The 19,124-nt window shown below is 44.6% G+C and overlaps 1 protein-coding gene across 2 annotated transcripts in view; it reads left to right on the plus strand.

The window, feature by feature from the left end:
• The window catches only part of VPS4B (vacuolar protein sorting 4 homolog B), a 904,737-nt gene that overhangs the window by 132,488 nt on the left and 753,125 nt on the right, over positions 1-19,124 (plus strand). The window lies entirely within an intron of this gene.

A 19,124-nucleotide genomic window follows, 5' to 3' on the forward strand; every position in this document is an offset into this window, starting at 1 on the left:
AAATGTTCTTTTTAAAAGCTAAAAAAATGATCTATACTATGTATTTTACAAGAGGTGTCCAAAGATCTTAATTGCAGCCTGTGGAACAATAAGAATTAAGTGCAGTTGGTGGGGAATATACACGGTTATAATTTTGAGATTTGTGGTATCTTCGTGTTCTCCTTTGAGGATTTGTAAGTATCCTAGTGTTCTCCTTACTATGTAAAGTAAACTGATCTCTAAATGAGTGCATGTAAGTAGCAGGGGTATGACACAGATCCCACCATATTGAGAGGGGGTGCAGAAAATTCAAACCTTCCTGCAAAACTCTCTTATAAAATTGTAACTGAACATTGGAACTTGCTGCTTTTTGTCAGCATTGCAATTTAATGTTAGCGTTGGGATTTGCGGTGCCCAGTCTTGCCCTTCCAATAGTGAGCATCTGTGATAGCTCTTGCCGCTTTCCACTGATAGTTTTAAATTAATCTTGGCATGATACTGTGCATATCATGGGCTAGTTGCATCAAAATCTGGTTTACTTATTCATAAGCATTTCAAGTCTTTGAGTTATATTTAACTGCAACAGTTCATATATCTGCCTGGCTTCCTCATTGTTCTTTCATATCCTGAGAATTAAACAGAACTGCTTTTAAACTGAGTACCAGGCCTTGTTTTTGGCATGGTTCTTGTTGTATTGCAGTTCTACTTAGCCTGACTTTTGAAGCTGCATCTCTATCTGCAGCTCTTGACTGTCAAGTCTTTTTCCTTGAAACATAACTGATCATGATGCTTCAGGTTGCTTATCTTTCTGGAGCTTTGGTTTTGACGTGTACAAATGTTTGTAGTTTCTGTTGCGTAGCTTTCTGCCTTACCCATGGACCGCATAGGACCTTGGTTCAGTTGCCTTGTCTTTGTGAAGCAGACTGTCCATTAGGTTTTATATTCTTTCCTGATCTCTCACCAGTAAGTTTGATACTCAGTTGCAGTGTGTTTCATATTATCTCTTGGTCGATCATCAGTAATGTAGTTTCTGCTTTTCGTCATTCTACACATTAACAGTGAGGCTGGAGAGAGGTAAATCCCTGCATTGATGTATCCCTGTATTCAAAAATTGCAGGATGACCACCATCATAGTTTTTCCTTGTAGTTATGTTTGACGAGAATATTCACTGTGTGGTTAGAGCTCTGCTTTTATTCGCTAGATTGAGTATAGTGAGGACTAGATTGTTTGAATTACTTTTGCGAGTGCTGTAAAACTAGGAACAAGATTGGGTCATGAAGTGCATTCCTCCTCGATGGACATTGTCTATATCGATGTAATGTTCACCAGGCAAACATCTCCTGTAAGAAGGCATCTTGTGTAGCAGGCGAAATTCCTGCTCCATCAAATTGCCTGGTTACCCTTTCCTAAGTGCTTGGCAGATTGTGCAGTCCAACCTGTCTTGCTGCTTGGAAAGTTTTTCTGTCAGAATATTATGAGGAAGTCATGTAGTTCTTTGCAGATAAGGTTGCCAAGATCAGGCAGTCCCTCTGTGAATCTGGCCATTGAACACTTTAGTTGTTCATTCATAGATTTAACAGTTAGTTGCTGGAAAAAAAAGTGTTTATTATGTGAACTGCTGTAAGGTAGTCATAGTTGCATCTGTGTATCCCACCTACTGCAGTTTGAAGCACAGCACAGTGAAGCTGGTAATGTACTGCTCTGAGTCACCAGGGTAAATTATTTTCAGATTGTGAGTACCTGGTGTTTCCACTGTCTTTTTTAAAGCAGACACTGATCATAACAGTCCTTAAAAAGCTGATGCTTAACCCTAATTGTATGAAGGATTGCTGTTTGATTTCCAGTCTCCCATTCACCAGAAGTGTTCTAGAGCAAGTGGTGTGCTGACAGATGTATTCCTTTCTTGCCTGCAAGGCTTCTTAGATCGTTGTCAGTCTGGTTTTAGACATATACACAGTACTGACCCTGCATTTGAGTACTTAATAATCTGTTGATGGAGAGCAATCGGAAGCTTTGTTCAGTCCTTATCCTTGATCATTTTGGGGGCTGTAGGCACAGTGGGCCAATGGATTCTTGTGTAATTTCTTAAAATATTGTTGGGATTTCACCAGCTTTGTTCTTGAGTTGTACCACCTTCTTCACATACGACTTTGAGAGTTGTGCCTGAGATTATTTCCTTTGGACTGCTTCATCTTGAATATGAGGTGCCTCAAGGTTCTGATGATGATTGTGTTTCACTGTTACATTTGGGTTATTTGCTTAAAGGTAGCCCTCAGCCGGCCTGATTATCAAAGTCTTGGGTCCTGCGTCGGTTGCTGTCTCTTTTTCCATGACGTCAGGTAGTCAGGGGTATAAAGCATGCAGCTGACGCCATTACATCAGTCTTTCTTGCCATGCGGTGCCCAAAGCAGAAGCAGTTCGCAAGTGCCGGTCGGCTGACTCCTGAAATTTTCATTTTCGAGTTTCAGAACCGAAGTCTTCAAAAAAAACTAAGTACCCCATTGGGGATCCTTTTTCTTGCTCTAAACCGATGTCAGTAAAAGTTAACAATTGTATTACTTGTGGAAAGCAAATACCTCATAAAGTTTTTCATTCGTACTGCATTCCGTGCTTAGGCCCAGACCACGACGTCCCTCGCTATCAAGTTTTGTGGCTTATTCAATCCTCGAACTATTATCATCGGTTCATCTTTGCATCAAACTATTTTGGTACTCTGTTTAATTATCCAGAAATGGCTTCTGTAAGCCATCTGAATACCGACATTCTGGAAAAAAGGTAAAGACCGAGACAGACCGCATAGGTCCAAAGCTGCCGACGATGCTTCTGTTAAGCTAGTCGCCATTTCGCCGGTACTCAGTGAGGTGCTTTCACAGCCCCTGATACCCGCTACTTCAGATTCGCAGGCCTCTACTGAGACCCATTCGGAGTTCGGTATGCCTTGAGATGCTTCTTCGTCTATGGAACCTGCGGATGTCTCTACCTTGGATGGGTCCGGAGCCGCTGTGCAGGCACCGGCTTCTGAGGGTATATTCAGACCTACTGACTTGCATATCAAACCTATGCCATCTTCTTCTTCAAGGCCTAAAACTCGATCCACGCCTAAAAAACCGATGTCCAAACTGCATGGTCAGGCCCATATGCCCAAAAAAAACAAATAAGAATGGCTGAAGATCTTATTACTCTAATTAGGGGAAGCCAGCCTTCTCCCTCTAAGAGACCTAGAACTGATTTTCCTTCTGATCAGGATTCTGAAATTTCTGTTTCTTCTGATCACCAAGATTGCTCTTATTTACCTATGAGGATTCTGATGCAGAGGACTCCATTCCCTCTGCTTCCCCTCCAGAAGATTTTTCCTTTGGTGAAACTTTGCACACACTTAGGGAGCATTTCCACTGGGAAAGCCAGGATTACTCTGAATCCAAAAAGAGGCTTAAGGAATTCTTACTCCTACCTCAACACAGGCCTTTAGCTATCCCTCCTGTACTGGACATTGTAGATGATGCCTTCATGGAATCTAGCTTGGCCCCCAGCCACTTTACCTCCGGCTCCCAGGAAACCTGACAGGTATTACAGAGTACCTGATTCTCACAAGTTCCAATTAAGAATCCCACTGCAGACCCAGAGACCATTTCACAGGGACCCAAAGGTATTAAGGCTACCACTGCCAAAAATTCTACCCCCTCTTATAGAGATTCCAAGGCCCTGGAAAGATGGGATAAGAAAGTATGCACTTCTGCTACTTCGGCCAATAGGGCCTTAAACTGCCAGTTTCATATGTTAAAGTATCAGCAGCATATTATTGGATTACTTAAACAGAAAATTATGTTGATTCCTGACTGTGCTGAAAATGAAGAATTACAGGAGTTAATGCATTCTACTGAACAAGTTGGTAAACCTATTTTGCAGTGTGGTTTTGACTCCTTAGAGGCATCTTGAAGGGCTACTGTCACTGGGTCTGTTCTTAGAAGACATGCTTGGCTTTAGGAGCAAACATTGCCAGGTCATGATGAAGCTAAATTACTGGATGCTCCCTTAAACCAAGACCGCCCGTTTGGCAACAAAGCAAAAGTAGTACTTAAAAAGATGGAGGAAAAAGCTAAATCTATGCAAACTGTTAAAGATGTCCTACAAGTGCAGTCTCCTAGATTTAGTAGGCATTGGTCTTCTAAGAACTGATCCTTTCCTGTCTCTTCCAGGCCTTCTCAGTCCAAACCCAGGAACAGCAGACCACCTAGGCTACAGTCTCAAGGTACTCACGGGCCTAAGCAGTGGGGGGCTCCCACTTCCATAGCTGGAAGAAGTAAGACCCCCACCTATGGTAAACTGTCACAATGACTTAACCTTAAACCTTCCAAGCCCTGCTCAACTGACTGCTCCTTTAGGGGGAAAGATCGCCTTGCATGCAAAAAAACGGGAACTCATTACCCAAGACAAATGGGTTTTAAATATAGTTTCCCAAGGATACAGATTCCACTTCCACACCTTACCAACCCCAAGCGGTTGGCCAGACGTACCCCCAAATCAGTGGGCAGAGGCTGAACAGCAGGTTCTCTCTTTTCTAAGTATCAGGGCTATTCATCCTGTCCCAGCAGAGGAATTGGGGACAAGGTTTTCACTCAAGACTTTTCCTGGTACCCAGTAAAGACGACAACTGGCGTCCTTTCCTGGACCTGTCTATCCTAAGCACCTTTTTGGTAATCCCAAAATTCAAAATGCTAACTGTTCATCAGCTGATTCCCATGCTAGACAAAAATGCCTGGTTGGCACCATTGCATTTAAGGGAAGCTTACCTGCACATCCCAATAAGAGAATCTTGCAGAAAATACCTACGCTTCAGAGCAGGCTACATGCACTATCAGATGTTCATGTTACACTGCTGCAGTCATTACACTTTGGTTATCTTGCTGTCAGGCGGTCCCTCAGTCGGACAGAGTTCCAAAGTCTTGGTCCAGCGTCGGTTACTGTCGCTTCTTCCCTGACATCAGTGCGCCAGGGGTATACAAGATGCAGCCAACGCCATTTTCTTCAGTCTTTCTTGCCGCGCGGTGCCTGAAGCAAAAGCAGTTCGCAAGTGCCGGTCGGCCGACTCCTGAGATTTTCATTCCGAATCAAGAACCGAAGTCTTCTACAAAGCTAAGTACCCCATTGGGGAAACTTTTTCTTGCCTCAGACCGATGTCAGTAAAAGTTAATAATTGTATTTCTTGTGGGAAGCAAATACCTCATAAGGATTTCCATTCTTATTGTATCCAATGCCTAGGCCCAGACCACGACGTCACAGGTTGTCGGTTTTGTGCTAGGTTTAACAAGCGCACTATTAAACGTCTGTTTGATTTTGCCTGACATTATTTTGGCAGAAAATTCAATTACACCATGCTGTTGGAACAACTGATGACCGGGATACACAAAAAGCGCAAAGACAAGGACAGGCATCCGAGGCCCAAAACTGACGAAGCCTCTTCTAGGCCAGTCGCCAGTTCTCCGGTTTTCAGCAAGGCGCCTTAGCAGCCCCTGGCGACCGCTTCTTTGGAACCACAGGCTGCCTCTGACTCCCACGTGGAGATGGCTGGGCCTTCAGATACACCAGATTTACGGCCTACGGAGACTAACCCTTCAGAGGGATACGGAGCAGCTGAACAACCCTCAGCTTCAGAGGGTGTTTTCAGACCTACTCAGCTAACCATTAAATCTTCTGCCAAGTCTAAAACCCCTTTAAAAACAAAGAAACAACTTCAACATTCACCGGGACAGGCCTCCATGCCTAAGAAACAGATGCTCAAAATGGCCGGACTTAATTACTCTGATCAGGGGGTCCCACCCTTCTCCTGATAAAAGGTTTAGACAGGATGCAGACTGTGACTCATCCGACCAGGTGTCCATCTGTTCAGATTCATCCTCAGACCAAGGATACTCTTTACCCCCTTATGAGGATTCTGATGCTGAGGAATCAATTCCTTCAGCCTCTCCACCAGAGGACTACTCCTTTGGGGAAACCTTACATACCATGAGGGAGCCTATCCATTGGGAGGGCCAGGATTATTCAGAATCAAAGAAAAGGCTCAGAGATTTTCCTTTATTACGTCAACACAGACCCCTTGCTATTCCGCCAGTGTTAGATATTGTGGATGATGTGTATTCTGAATCCAGTTTAAATCCTGATTCTTTACCTCCTGCTCCAGTTAAGCCAGACAGATACTACAGAGTCCCTGACTCTCACAAATTTCTTTATAAAAGCCCTGTTGCTGACCCTGAAACTGTTCCCCAGGGTCCCAAAGGGGTAAAGGCCTCTACAGCAAAAAATCCAGTTCCCTCTGACAGAGATTCCAGAGCATTTGACAGATGGGGGAAGAAAGTATATACATCTGCAACTTTAGCAATGAGGGCCTTAAATTTCCAGTTTCACATGCTTAAATATCAGCAATATTTGATGTCTCAGTTGAAACAAAAAATCCTTCCAAATTCAGATCTTCCTAACTATAAGGACATGCAGGATTTATTGCATGCAGCTGAACAAGTGGGAAAACATACTTTGCAATGTGGTTATGATTCATTAGAGGCCTCCTGTAGAGCAGCAGTTACAGGGTCTGTCATTCGGAGACATGCTTGGTTAAAAGAGCAGACTTTACCAGATCATGTTAAAGCAAAATTATTGGAAGCACCTTTGCAGCATGATGTTTTATTTGGAGTTGAGGCAGAAGAGGTATTAAAGAAAATGGAGGATAAGGCAAAATCTATGCAAACGGTGAAGGATTTCTTTCAGGTTCAGCCTCCTCGATTTAGCAGAAATTGGCCAACAAAAAATTGTTCCTTTCCAGTTAGACAGACCTCAAAGGGGTAGATACAGACGTCCAAGAGGCAGAGGTCAGCCACAAGGTTCTTACAGGCCTCGACAATGGGGTGCTTCAACCCAGAAAGAAGGGAAAGACAGGCCTCAACCTTATAAAAAACAGTCCCAATGACTTCCCACTACAGCTGCCAAGCACTACTTTCTTGACAGCCCCCTTGGGGGGAAAACTAGAGCTCTTCTTTCACATTTGGCATATGGTCACCAAAGACAAATGGGTTCTCAATATTGTATCTCAAGGTTGCAAGTTCCGCTTTCACACTCTGCCAAGGTTAAAAGGAATGCCAAATCTGCCACCAAATCAATGGGCAGAGGCTCAAAGACAAATTACAGCACTCATGGACATGAGAGCTATTCAAAAGATACCAACACAGGAGCAAGGACAAGGATTTTACTCGACTCTTTGTGGTTCCCAGAAAGGACAAAGCCTGGAGGCCCATTCTGGATCTTTCTTCTCTAAATACTTACCTGGATGTTCCAAAATTCAAAATGTTGACACTGTGGCAGCTTCTTCCCATGCTGGGCAAGAAAGCTTGGATCGTAATTTTGGACCTCAAGGAGGCATAACTGCATGTCCCTATCAGACAAAATTGCAGAAGATACCTCAGATTCTTAGCTGGTTCAATGCATTACCAATTCTCTGCACTGCCCTTTGGCTTATCTACTGTACCCAGGATCTTTACAAAATGCCTGGCACCAGTAATTGCATTTTGCAGACAAAAAGGAATTCAAATTTACCCATACTTGGACGACTGCCTTATTCAAGCAGAGAGCAAAGACATTCTTCTAAAGCATCTGGCGTTTGTAAAAAGATTGCTAATTTGCCTAGGGTGTAAATGAAAAGAAGTCAAAACTAGTGCCCTCACAAGAGATAATATTCCTGGGTGCGAGCTTAAATACAATGGCCCAGATGGTTTATCTCACACCAGACAAGCAAGGACCAACTGACTCAATATTTCCAATTGATGGCAACAAAAACCCAACTCCCTGCAAGAAAAATTCTGCAGGCCTTGGGGTACATGGCATCTTGCATACTTCTAATTCCATATGCCAGACTGCATATGAGGAAACTACAATGGTACCTAAAGAGTGTCTGGTCTCAACGCTGTCACAGTTTGGAAACAGTAATACCACTTATTCCTTGCCTTCAACAGGAGTTTCGATGGTGGGCTCAAGCCTGTCACCTCAACAAGGGACAGCCTTTCACTCAACCCACAGCCAGGCAAACACTGACAACAGATGCTTCGGATTACGCCTGGGGAGCACACATGGCAGGAAAATGTATTCAGGGCAAGTGGCCCGCAGAACAAAGGCATCTTCACATCAATCAAAAAGAGATGCTAGCTGTACAAAATGCCCTTATAGCTTTCAAGGGCCTTCTGCATCCAGGACAACTACTACTAAAGATGGACAACACCACAGTTATGTGGTACATAAACAAGCAAGGGGGCAATCTTTCATATCCCCTCTGCAGACAAGCCATGACCTTGTGGAACACAGCTCTAACCTATCAAGTTCATCTGCAAGCACAATTCCTGCCAGGAGAGAAAAACACTCTGGCAGACGACTTAAGCAGGAACATCATGGATCCGCACGAGTGGAAATTACATTCGCAAATATTCAGAATGATAACACAAAAATGGTGGAGCCCGGACATGGATCTGTTTGCATCCCCAGTGAATTGCCAGCTACAGAAATTCTGCACAAGGACTTGCCACCCACAATCATGGAAAGTGGATGCCCTCTTCATCTGGAAAAACCTACAAGTATATGCTTTCCCACCACTACCTCTCCTTTCAAAGGTACTCCTAAAGCCAGACAAGAAAAGCCAAAGATGATCCTGATTGCCCCAGACTGGCCACGCCAGCACTGGTACCCAGTCTTAAAGAACTTAGCACAAGGTCCACCATGGATTTTGCCTCAAATCCCACATTTTCTGACTCAACAAAACAATCGGATACTTCACAGCCAGCTCAAGACTTTAAACCTGGCTGCATGGCAGATTCCTTAGTCAAGCAAGCAATGCTTCTCTCCAAAGCTGTTATGGATTTCATTCTGGAGGCCAGAAGGCCTAGCACCAGGAAAGCCTATTCAGATAAATGGAAGAGATTCTGTGCCTGGAACCAGGCTCGCAGCCTTGACCCTCTTGCCCCAAATATTCCTCAGATACTTAACTGAGATGCTGGACAAAGGCATCTCCTTTTCATCCATTAAGATCCATGCCTCTGCCATCTCTGCTCATTACAACACGACCCACCAATTTTTTCTAATCCTTTGCTAAAACAGTACCTCAGAGGGGCTAAAAACATAAGACCACCCTGTAGAGCACCAACTCCAAATTGGGACCTCAGCTTCGTCTTTGAAAAATTAACTTTACCTCCTTTTGAGCCAGCTAACTCAGCAGACTTAAAATATGTCTCTTGGAAAACTGCTCTGCTCCTGGCAATAACCTCAGCACCAAGAGTTTCAGAATTACAGGCACTAATGGCAGTGGAACCTTTCATCATTTTCCACCAAGACAGGGTGTCTTAAGAACAAACCCAACTTTTATGCCAAAGGTGGTATCAAGTGTGGCTCTAAACCAAACTGGTCACTTGCCAACTTTTTATCCAAATCCACATAATAAAGGGGAGAGACTTCTGCATTCCTTGGGCATATACAGGCAGTTACACTTCTACTTGGACAAAACGAAAGCTTTCAGGAAAACTGAGCAATTGTTTGTAGCATATGCTGCAGGGGCACAGGGAAAAGCCATTTCAAAATGGATAGGGCACTGTATACGTTTCTGCTATACACACCATGGGAAAGTTGTACCTAACAGCATTAGGTCTCATTCCACCAGGGCAACTGTCACTTCAACTGCCTACCTCAGAGGAGTACCTACCAAGGACATTTTGGAAGCAGCAACTTGGAGTTCTGTACATACCTTCACCAAGCATTACCATCTGCCTCTTTACTGTAAATCCAGAGCTGGCTTTGCCACTGCAGTGCTGCAGGGCCTTATAGCCACCCCTAATGCCTTATAGAACCAGCCACCCAACCCCAGCTTTGGGATTCTACCCAAGTGTAATAACTGCAGCAGTGTAACACGATGAACAAAGTACAGTTTTGTACCTACCATAAATGTAAATGTTCGTGTGTATACACTGCTGCAGTCTAGGTTACCCTCCCTCCTTCCCCTCTTCCTTGCTGGTACTTACCTAGGCCTTCTACTCTTTGCTACCTATGGGGAGTATTTGCTGGTAACTGAAAGGTTTTGATTGCTTTTCTTATGTATGTTTTATTAGCAATTTACATTGCCTACCTTTTTGGGGGCACCTGACATCTGGGGCAACAAAAACTGAAGAAAATAGCGTTGGCTGCATCTTGTATACCCCTGGCGCACTAATGTTGGGGAAGAAGCGACAGCAACCGACGCCGGACCAAGACTTTGGAACTCTGGCTGACTGAGGGACCGCCTGATGGCAGGATAACCCAAGTGTAATGACTGCAGCAGTGTATACACTCTTAACATCTACATTTATGGTAGGTACAAAACTGTACTTTCTCTGCATTGCCATTTGGCTTATCTACTGTGCCCAGGGTATTCACAAAGTGCCTAGCTGCAGTCATTGCATTCTGCAGGCAAAGAAATATTCAAATATACCCATACCTGGACGATTGTCTAATTCAGGCAGAAAGCCAGGATATACTATTAAGCCATCTGACATTTGTAAAGAAACTGCTAACCTCACTGGGGTACACCATAAACGAAAAGAAATCCCACCTAGCACCCTGCCAACAAATTGTATTCCTGGGAGCAAGCTTGAATACAACTTCTCAGATGGCCTACCTCGCGCCAGAGAAGCAAGTTTATTTGACAGCTTACTTCAAACTACTGGCCACAAAGACCCAGCTATCTGCAAGGAAAATACTGCAAGCCCTGGGGTTCATGGCCTTTGCATCCTACTAATTCCATATGCAAGACTGCATATGAAGAAACTACAATGATGTCTAAAAAGCCTATAGTGTCAACATTCTCAGGACCTGGAATCAATGATTCCTATCATTCCTTGTATAAAGACAGAGTTCCTTTGGTGGACAGAGGCCTGCTTCCACAAGGGACTGCCATTCACTGTACCCCCTGCCACCCAAACCCTAACAGATGCATCAGACTGTGCATGGGGGAGGGGGGCCTCACTTGGCAGGGCAGTGCATTCAGAGCAAATGGAACCAGAGTCAAATGCACCTGCATTTCAATCAAAAAGAAATGTTAGCTGTACGGAATTCTCCGACAGCCATCAAGGACCACATTCTTCCAGGACAATTATTGGTAAAGACAGACAACACCACTGTTATGTGGTACATAAACAAGCAGGGGGGAACCCACTAATACCCTCTCTGCAGAAGACTAGCCATGGCTCTGTGGAACACAGCCTTGAGCTACCATGTGCACCTACAAGCTCAATTCCTGCCAGGCAGGCTAAATTCACTGGCAGACGACTTGAGCAGAAATCTCATGGACCCACGCGAGTGGAAACTGGAACCAAAGATATTCATTTTGAGAAACAAATGGCGGAGCCCAGAGATGGACCTGTTTGCCTCCCCTCAGAACTACCAATTGGACAAATTCTGCACAAGGACTCCCCACGGATAAGCTTAGAATGTGGATGCCCTGTCTTTCACCTGGGAAAGCCTCTCAGTTTATGCCTTTCCCCCTCTGCCTCTCCTCTTGAAAGTTCTACTAAAGATCAGACAGGACAAACCAAGGACAATATTCATATTGCACCAGAAAGGCCACGCCAACACTGGTGTACCCCCTCTTGCGCAGTATGTCACTGCTGGAACCATGGCACCTGCCTCAGACCCCCTCCCTGCTGTCCCAGCATAAGGGCCAGAGTTTGCACTCCCAGCTTCAAACCCTGAACCTTGCAGCCTGGCTAATTACCTGAGCTCTCCAATACCATCCCTCAGTAAGCAAGTGCTGGATGTCATTCTGGAGGCAAGGAGGCATAGTACTTGAAAATACTATGCTGAAAAGTTGAAAAGATACTGTTCCTGGAGCCAAACTCAGGGGATAGGCACAACGGTGCCCAGCTTACCGCATATGCTTCAATATTTAACAGAGATGCTTCACAAGGGCCTTTCCTTCTCTTCAAATTTATGTCTCAGCCATTTGAGCACATTATAATACTGAGCCACCCCTCTTCTCAAACCTCCTGCTAAAACAATTCCTCAGAGGGGCCAAAAAATTAAGACTACCCAGGAGAGCCCCTACTCCAGCCTGGGACCTTAACTTTGTATTGGAAAAGCTGACTGTACCTCCTTTTGAGCCAGCTGCAACTTCAGAGTTGAAATTCCTTTCTTGGAAAACAGCCTTCCTTCTAGCCATCACTTCAGCAAGAAGAGTGTCTGAATTACAGGCCCTCATGGCAGTGCAGCCCTTCATCATCTTTCATGCGGACAGGGTATCTCTCAGGACCAGTCCATCTTTCATGCCCAAGGTGGTTTCCATTGTGGCTCTTAATCAGTCCATTCATTTGCCAACCTTCTTTCCCAATCCACAGAACAAAGGGGAATGGATTCTGCATTCCTTGGATGTGCACAGACAACTAAGATTCTACTTGGACAGGACTAAATATAGAAGAAAATCTGAACAATTGCTGGAAGCATTTGCTGCAGGGGCAGAGGGAAAGGCTATTTCAAAACAAACAATTTCTAAATGGATTGGCCATTGCATTAATTTCTGCTATAAGCACCATGGAAAACCTATCCCCCAGGGGATCAGCTCTCACTCCAACAGGGCTGCATCTACTTCTGCAGCCTTTCTCAGAGGTGTTCCTACTAGGGATATCCTAGAAGCTGCTACCTGGAGTTCTGTACATACTTTCACCAAGCATCTTACTTTCACCAAGCATCTTCATTTACCTATTTTCTCTAAATCCAGAGGTGGCTTTGCCACTGCTGTCTTGCAGGGCCTTATAGCTGGCCCTAATGCTGTATAAACTCCTCCTCCCAATCATGGCTTTGGGAATCTACCCAAATGTAATGACTGCAACAGTGAAACACGAAGAACATAGTACAGTTGTGTACACTTACCATAAATGTAGATGTTCGAGCGTATTCACTGTTGCAGTCCTGGTTACCCTCCCTCCAGCCCTCTAGTTTTTTCTGTCTATACCTCTCCTTTCCTTTACTATGCTTAAAAGCCTTTTTGGTGTATTTGCTTTTGGTTGGAGGTATAATTTTGTGTTTTTGTGTTTATCTACTCCCCATTAGGGGGGCACCTGACATCTGGGGCAAGAAAAACTGATGTAATGGTGTCGGCTGCATGTTTTATACCCCTGACATCATGGAAGAAGGGACAGCAACCAACGCAGGACCCAAGACTTTGTTAATCAGGCCAACCTGCCAGTAGATTACCCAAATGTAATGACTGCAACAGTGAATACACTCGAACGTCAACATTTATGGTAAGTGTACACAACTCTACTTTTTGCAGGACATTCTCTCCAGTCCTTGATTCTGTTGATGCCTCCTCCCTTTTCTCTGGGCTTTGGTAATAACCCATTGGTTAGGACTGCAACAGTGAAACACGATAACATAGTACAGATGTTCTTTTTGTTTCACTGTTGCAGTCATCACATTTGGGTTATCTGCTTGCAGTAGCCCTCAGTCGGCCTGAGATTATCAAAGTCTTTGGTCCTGCATCAGTTGCTATCTCATCTTCCATGACATCAGGTAGTCAGGGGTATAAAGCATGCAGCCGACGTCATTACATCAGTCTTTCTTGCCGTGCATGCCCGAAGCAGAAGCAGTTTGCAAGTGCCGGTCGTCCGACTCCTGAAATTTTTGTTTTCGAGTTTCAGATCCGAAGTCTTCAACTAAGCCAAATACCCTGTTGAGGATCCTTTTTTCTTGCTCTAAACCGATGTCAGTAAAAGTTAATAATTGTATTTCTTGTGGAAAGCAAATACCTCATAAAGATTTTCATTCTAACTGCATTCCTTGCTTAGGCCCAGACCACGACTTGCCTCGCTGTCGGTTTTGTGCCTTATTCAAACCTCATACTATTCGTCGTCTGTTCATTTATGCTTCCAGATATTTTGGTACTCAGTTCAATTATCCAGAAATGGCTTCAGTAAGCCACCTGACTACCGACATTCCGAAAAAACACAAATATAAAGACCGAGACAGACTGCATAGGTCAAAGCTGCCGATGACTCTTCTCCTAAGCTAGTCACCAGTTCACCGGTGTTCAGTGAGGCGCTTTCACAGCCCCTGATACCCGCTACTTCAGATTCACAGGCCTCTACTGAGACCCATTCGGAGTCCGGTATGCCGCGAGATGCTTCGACTGTGGAACCTGCAGATGTCTCTGCCTTGGATGGGTCCGGAGCTGCTGTGCAGGCACCGGCCTCTGAGGGTGTATTCAGGCCTACTGACTTGCATAGTAAACCGATGCCATCTTCTTCTTCAAGGCCTAAAACCTGATCCATGCCTAGAAAACAGATGCCCAGACCACATGGTCAAGCCCCTATGCCTAAAAAACAAATGATAAGAATGGCTGAAGACCTTATTACTCTACTCAGGGGAAGTCACCCTTCCCCCTCTAAGAGACCTAAGACTGATTTTCCTTCTGATTCTTCTGATCAGGATTCTGAAATTTCTGTTTGCTCTGATGACCAGTATTTGCCCTTCTCTGCTTATGAGGATTCTGATGCAGAGGACTCCATTCCCTCTGCTTCCTCTCCAGAGGATTTCTCTTTTGGTGAATCCTTGCATACTCTTAGGGAGCATTTCTGCTGGGAAAGCCAGGATTACTCTGACTCCAAAAAAAATTCTTAGGGAATTCTTACTCCAGCCGCAACACAAGCCTTTAGCTATCCCTCCTGTACTGGACATTGTAGATGATGCCTTCTCAGAATCTTAACTTGGCCCCTGACAATTTACCTCTTGCTCCCAGAAAACGTGATAGGTATTACAGGGTACCTGACTCACAAGTTCCTCTTTAAAAATCTTACTGTGGATCCTGAGACCATTTCATAGGGACCCAAGGGCATTAAGGTTACTACTGCCAAAAATCCTACTCCCTCTGATAGAGATTCCAGGGTGCTGGATAGATGGGGTAAGAAGGAAGAAGGTATACACTTCTTCAACTTTGGCCATTAGGGCCTTAAACTTCCATTTTCATATGTTAAAGTATCAGCAGCATATTATTGGATTGCTTAAACAGAAAATTATGTTGATTCCTGACTGTGCTGAAAATAAAGAATTACAGGATTTAATGCATTCTGCTGAACAAGTTGGAAAACATACTTTGCAATGTGGTTTTGATTCATTAGCGGCATCTTGTAGGGCTGCTGTCACTGGGTCTGTACTTAAAAGGCATGTTTGGCTTAAGGAGCAATCTTTGCCAGATCATGTTGCAGCTAAGTTACTGGATGCTCCCTTAAACCAAGACTGCCTGTTTGACAACAAAGCAGAAGAAGTGCTTAAAGATGGAGGAAAAGCTAAATCTATGCAAACTGTTAAAGATTTCCTACAAGTACAGCCTCCCAGATTTAGTAGGCATTGGCCCTCTAAGAATTGGTCCTTTCCTGCCTCTTCCAGGCCTTCCCAGTCCAAACCCAGGACCAGCAGAACACCCAGGCTTCAGTCCCAAGGTACTCACAGGCCTTAGCAGTGGGGGGCTCCCACTTTCAAAGCAGGGAGTAGTAAGACTCCTCCCTATGGTAAATGTCTCAATGACTTAACTTTAAATCTTCCAAGCCCCGCTCAACTGACCATTCCTTTAGGGGGAAAGATTGCCCTGCATGCAAAAAATTGGGAACTTATTACCCAGGGCAAATGGGTTTTAAAATATAGTCTCCCAAGGATACAGATTCCACTTCCACTCCTTACCAACCCCAAACGGTTGGCCAGACCTACCCCCAAATCAGTGGACAGAGGCTCAAAAGCAAGAGATTCTTCGTGTTTCACTGTTGCAGTCATCACATTTGGGTTATCTGCTTGCTGTAGCCCTCAAGTCATCCTGATTATCTGATTATCAAAGTCTTGGGTCCTGCGTTGGTTACTGTCTCATCTTCCAGGACGTCAGGCAGTCAGGGGTATTAAGCATGCAGCTGATGCCATTACATCGTTTTTTCTTGCCTTGCGGTGCCCGAAGTAGAAGCAGATGTTCTTCGTGTTTCACTGTTGCAGTCATTACATTTGGGTAATCTGCTTGCAGGTTGCCCTCAGTCGGCTTGATTATCAAAGTCTTGGGTCCTGCGCCGGTTGCTGTCCCTTCTTCCATGATGTCAGGTTGTCAGGGGTATAAAACATGCAGCCGATGCCATTACATCCATCTTTCTTGCCGTGCGGTGCCCGAAGCAGAAGCAGTTCACAAGTGCCGGTTGGCCGACTCCTGAAATTTTCGGTTTCGTGTTTCAGAACCGAAGTCTTAAACTTAAAGCTAAGTACCCTGTTGGGGAAACTTTTTCTTGCTACTTACCGATGTCAGTAAAAGTTTATAATTGCATTACTTGTGGAAAGCAAATACTTCATAAAGATTTTCATTCGTATTGTATTACTTGCCTAGGCCCTGACCACAACGTACCTTGCTGTCGGTTTTGTGCCTTATTTAATCAGCGCACTATCCGTCGTCTGTATATTTTTGCCTCTAAATATTTTGGTTCTCTGTTTAATTATCCAGAAATGTCATCGGTTAGACATCCGACTACCAGGATTCCAAAAAACGCAAAGATAAAGACAGAGACAGGATGCTGAGGTCCAAAACTGCTGACGACGCTTCACCTAAGTCAGTCGCCAGTTCGCTGGTACTCAGTGAGGTGCTTTCGCAGCCCCTGATACCTGCTACTTCTGATTCACAGGCCTCTACTGAGACCCATTCGGAGTCCGGTATGCCACGAGATACTTCAACTATGGAACCTGCGGATATGTCTACCTTGGATTGGTCTGGAGCCGCTGTGCAGGCACCAGCTTCTGAGGGTGTATTCAAGCCTACAGACTTGCATATTAAATCAACATCTCCTTCATTACTAAGGCCTAAATCTCGATCCATGTCCGACGCCCAGGCCACATGCTTAGGCTCGTATGCCTAAAAACAAATGATAAAAATGGCTGAAGATCTAATAACTCTAATCAGGGGTAGTCAACCCCCCGCCCCCCAAGAGGCTTAGGGCTGAGCTTGATTATGAATCTTCTTATTAGGATTTGTTTCTTCTGACTACTGATGACCTGGATTTGTCCATACCTACTTATGAGGATTCTGATGTAGAGGATTCTATTCCCTCTGCTTCCCCTCCTGAGGTTTTTTCTTTTGGGGAAACTTTACATACTTTAAGGGAGCATTTTCACTGGGAAAGCCAGGAATTTTCTGATTCAAAAAAGAGGCTTAGAGATTTCCTTCTCTACCTTAGCATAGGCCTTTGACTATACCTCCTGTACTAGACATTGTTGATGATATTTTCTCGGAATCCAGTTTGGCCCCTGATTCCCTGTCTCCTGCTCCTAGTAAACCTGACAGATACTACAGGGTTCCTGAGTCCCACAAGTTCCTTTTCAAAAGTCCTGTTGCAGATCCTGAGACTATTTCTCAGGGGCCTAAGGGCATTAAGGCTTCTACTGCTAAAAATCCTACCCCTTCTGATAGAGACTCCAGGGCGCTGGATAGATGGGGTAAAAATGTTTATACTTCTGCTACCTTGGCAATCAGAACTTTAAACTGCCAATTTCATATGTTAAAATATCAGCAACGTTATTGGACTGCTTTAAACAGAAAATTATGTTGATTCCTGACTGTGTGGAAAATAAAGATTTACAGGACTTAAGGCATTCTGCTGAACAAGTTGCAAAACATACTTTGCAATGTGGTTTTGATTCATTAGAGGCCTCTTGCAGGGTTGCTGTTACTGGGTCTGTGCTTAGAAGGCTTGCTCGGTTAAGGAGCAATCTTGTTAAAGCTAAATTGCTAGATGCTCCCTTAAACCAGGACCACCTGTTTGGCAACAAAGCAGTAGTAGCACTTAAAAAGATGGAGGAAAAAGCTAAATCTATGCAAACTATTAAAGATTTCCTGCAAGTACAGCCTCCAAGGTTTAGTAGGCATTGACCATCTAAGAATTTGCCCTTTCCTGCCTCTTCCAGGCCTTCTCAGTCCACACCCAGAACCAGCGGAACACCCAGGATGTTCTTCGTGTTTCACTGTTGCAGCCATTACATTTGGGCAATCCTGCTGGCAGGTTGCCCTCAGTTGGCCCGATTTCCAAAGTCCCGGGTCCTGCGTTAGTCGCTGTCACCCCTTCCCTGACATCAGGTCGTCAGGGGTACAAAAGATGCGGCAGACGCCATTTTCTTTAGTCTTTCTTGCCGCGCGGTGCCCGATGCAGAAGCAGTTCGGAAGTGCCGGTCGGTCGACTCCCGAGATTTTCGAGTTCGAGTTTCAGATCCGAAGTCTTCTATAAAGCTAAGTACCCCGTTGGGGAAACTTTTTTTTTTTCTTGCTCCAGACCGAAGTCAGAAAAAGTTAATAATTGTATTTCTTGTGGAAAGCAAATACCTCATGAGGACTTTCATTCTTACTGTATTCCTTGCCTAGGCCCTGACCATAACGTTTCAGGTTGTCTGTTTTGTGCTAGATTTAACCAACGCACTATTAAGCGTCGGTATGATTTTGCATTAAACTATTTTGGACGCAGGTTTAATTATCCAGAAATGTCGTCTGATAGCCAACTGACTATCGTTCACAAAAAACGCAAAGAAAAAGATAGACAACCAAGGCCCAAAACCGACGAAGAAGCTTCTCTTAAGCCAGTCGCCGGTTCTCAGTGAGGCTCTTTCTCAGCCCCTGACTCCCGCTATTTTAGAGTCGCAGGCCGCTACCGACTCCCACGTAGAGTTGATTATGACGCTGGAAACTCAAAGTATTGGAGCCTCGGACGCTTTTCCTTCAGATGGGTCTGGAGCCGCTGATCAGGCACCGGCTTCTGAGGGTGTATTCAGACCTAAACATCTATACATTAAACCTACTTCAAAGGCAAAGACTAACGCACCTTCAAAGACAAAGAAGCAAACCCAAGAGCCATGTGGACAGGCCTCCATGCCCAAAAAGCAGATGCTCAAAGTGGCCGAAGACTTGATTACCTTGATCAGGGGCTCCCATCCCCATCCTGCTAAGAGGCCTAGGCAAGAGACTGACTATGAATCTTCAGATCAGGTTTCCATTTCTTTTGATTCCTCTTCTGATCAGGAATATTCTCTTCCTCCCTATGAGGATTCTGATGCTGAAGAATCTATACCTTCAGCTTCTCCTCCAGAG

The sequence above is a fragment of the Protopterus annectens genome, chromosome 3.part0, assembly GCF_019279795.1.
Source record: "Protopterus annectens isolate FY-2018-M chromosome 3.part0, PAN1.0, whole genome shotgun sequence".
Taxonomy (NCBI): domain Eukaryota; kingdom Metazoa; phylum Chordata; order Ceratodontiformes; family Protopteridae; genus Protopterus; species Protopterus annectens.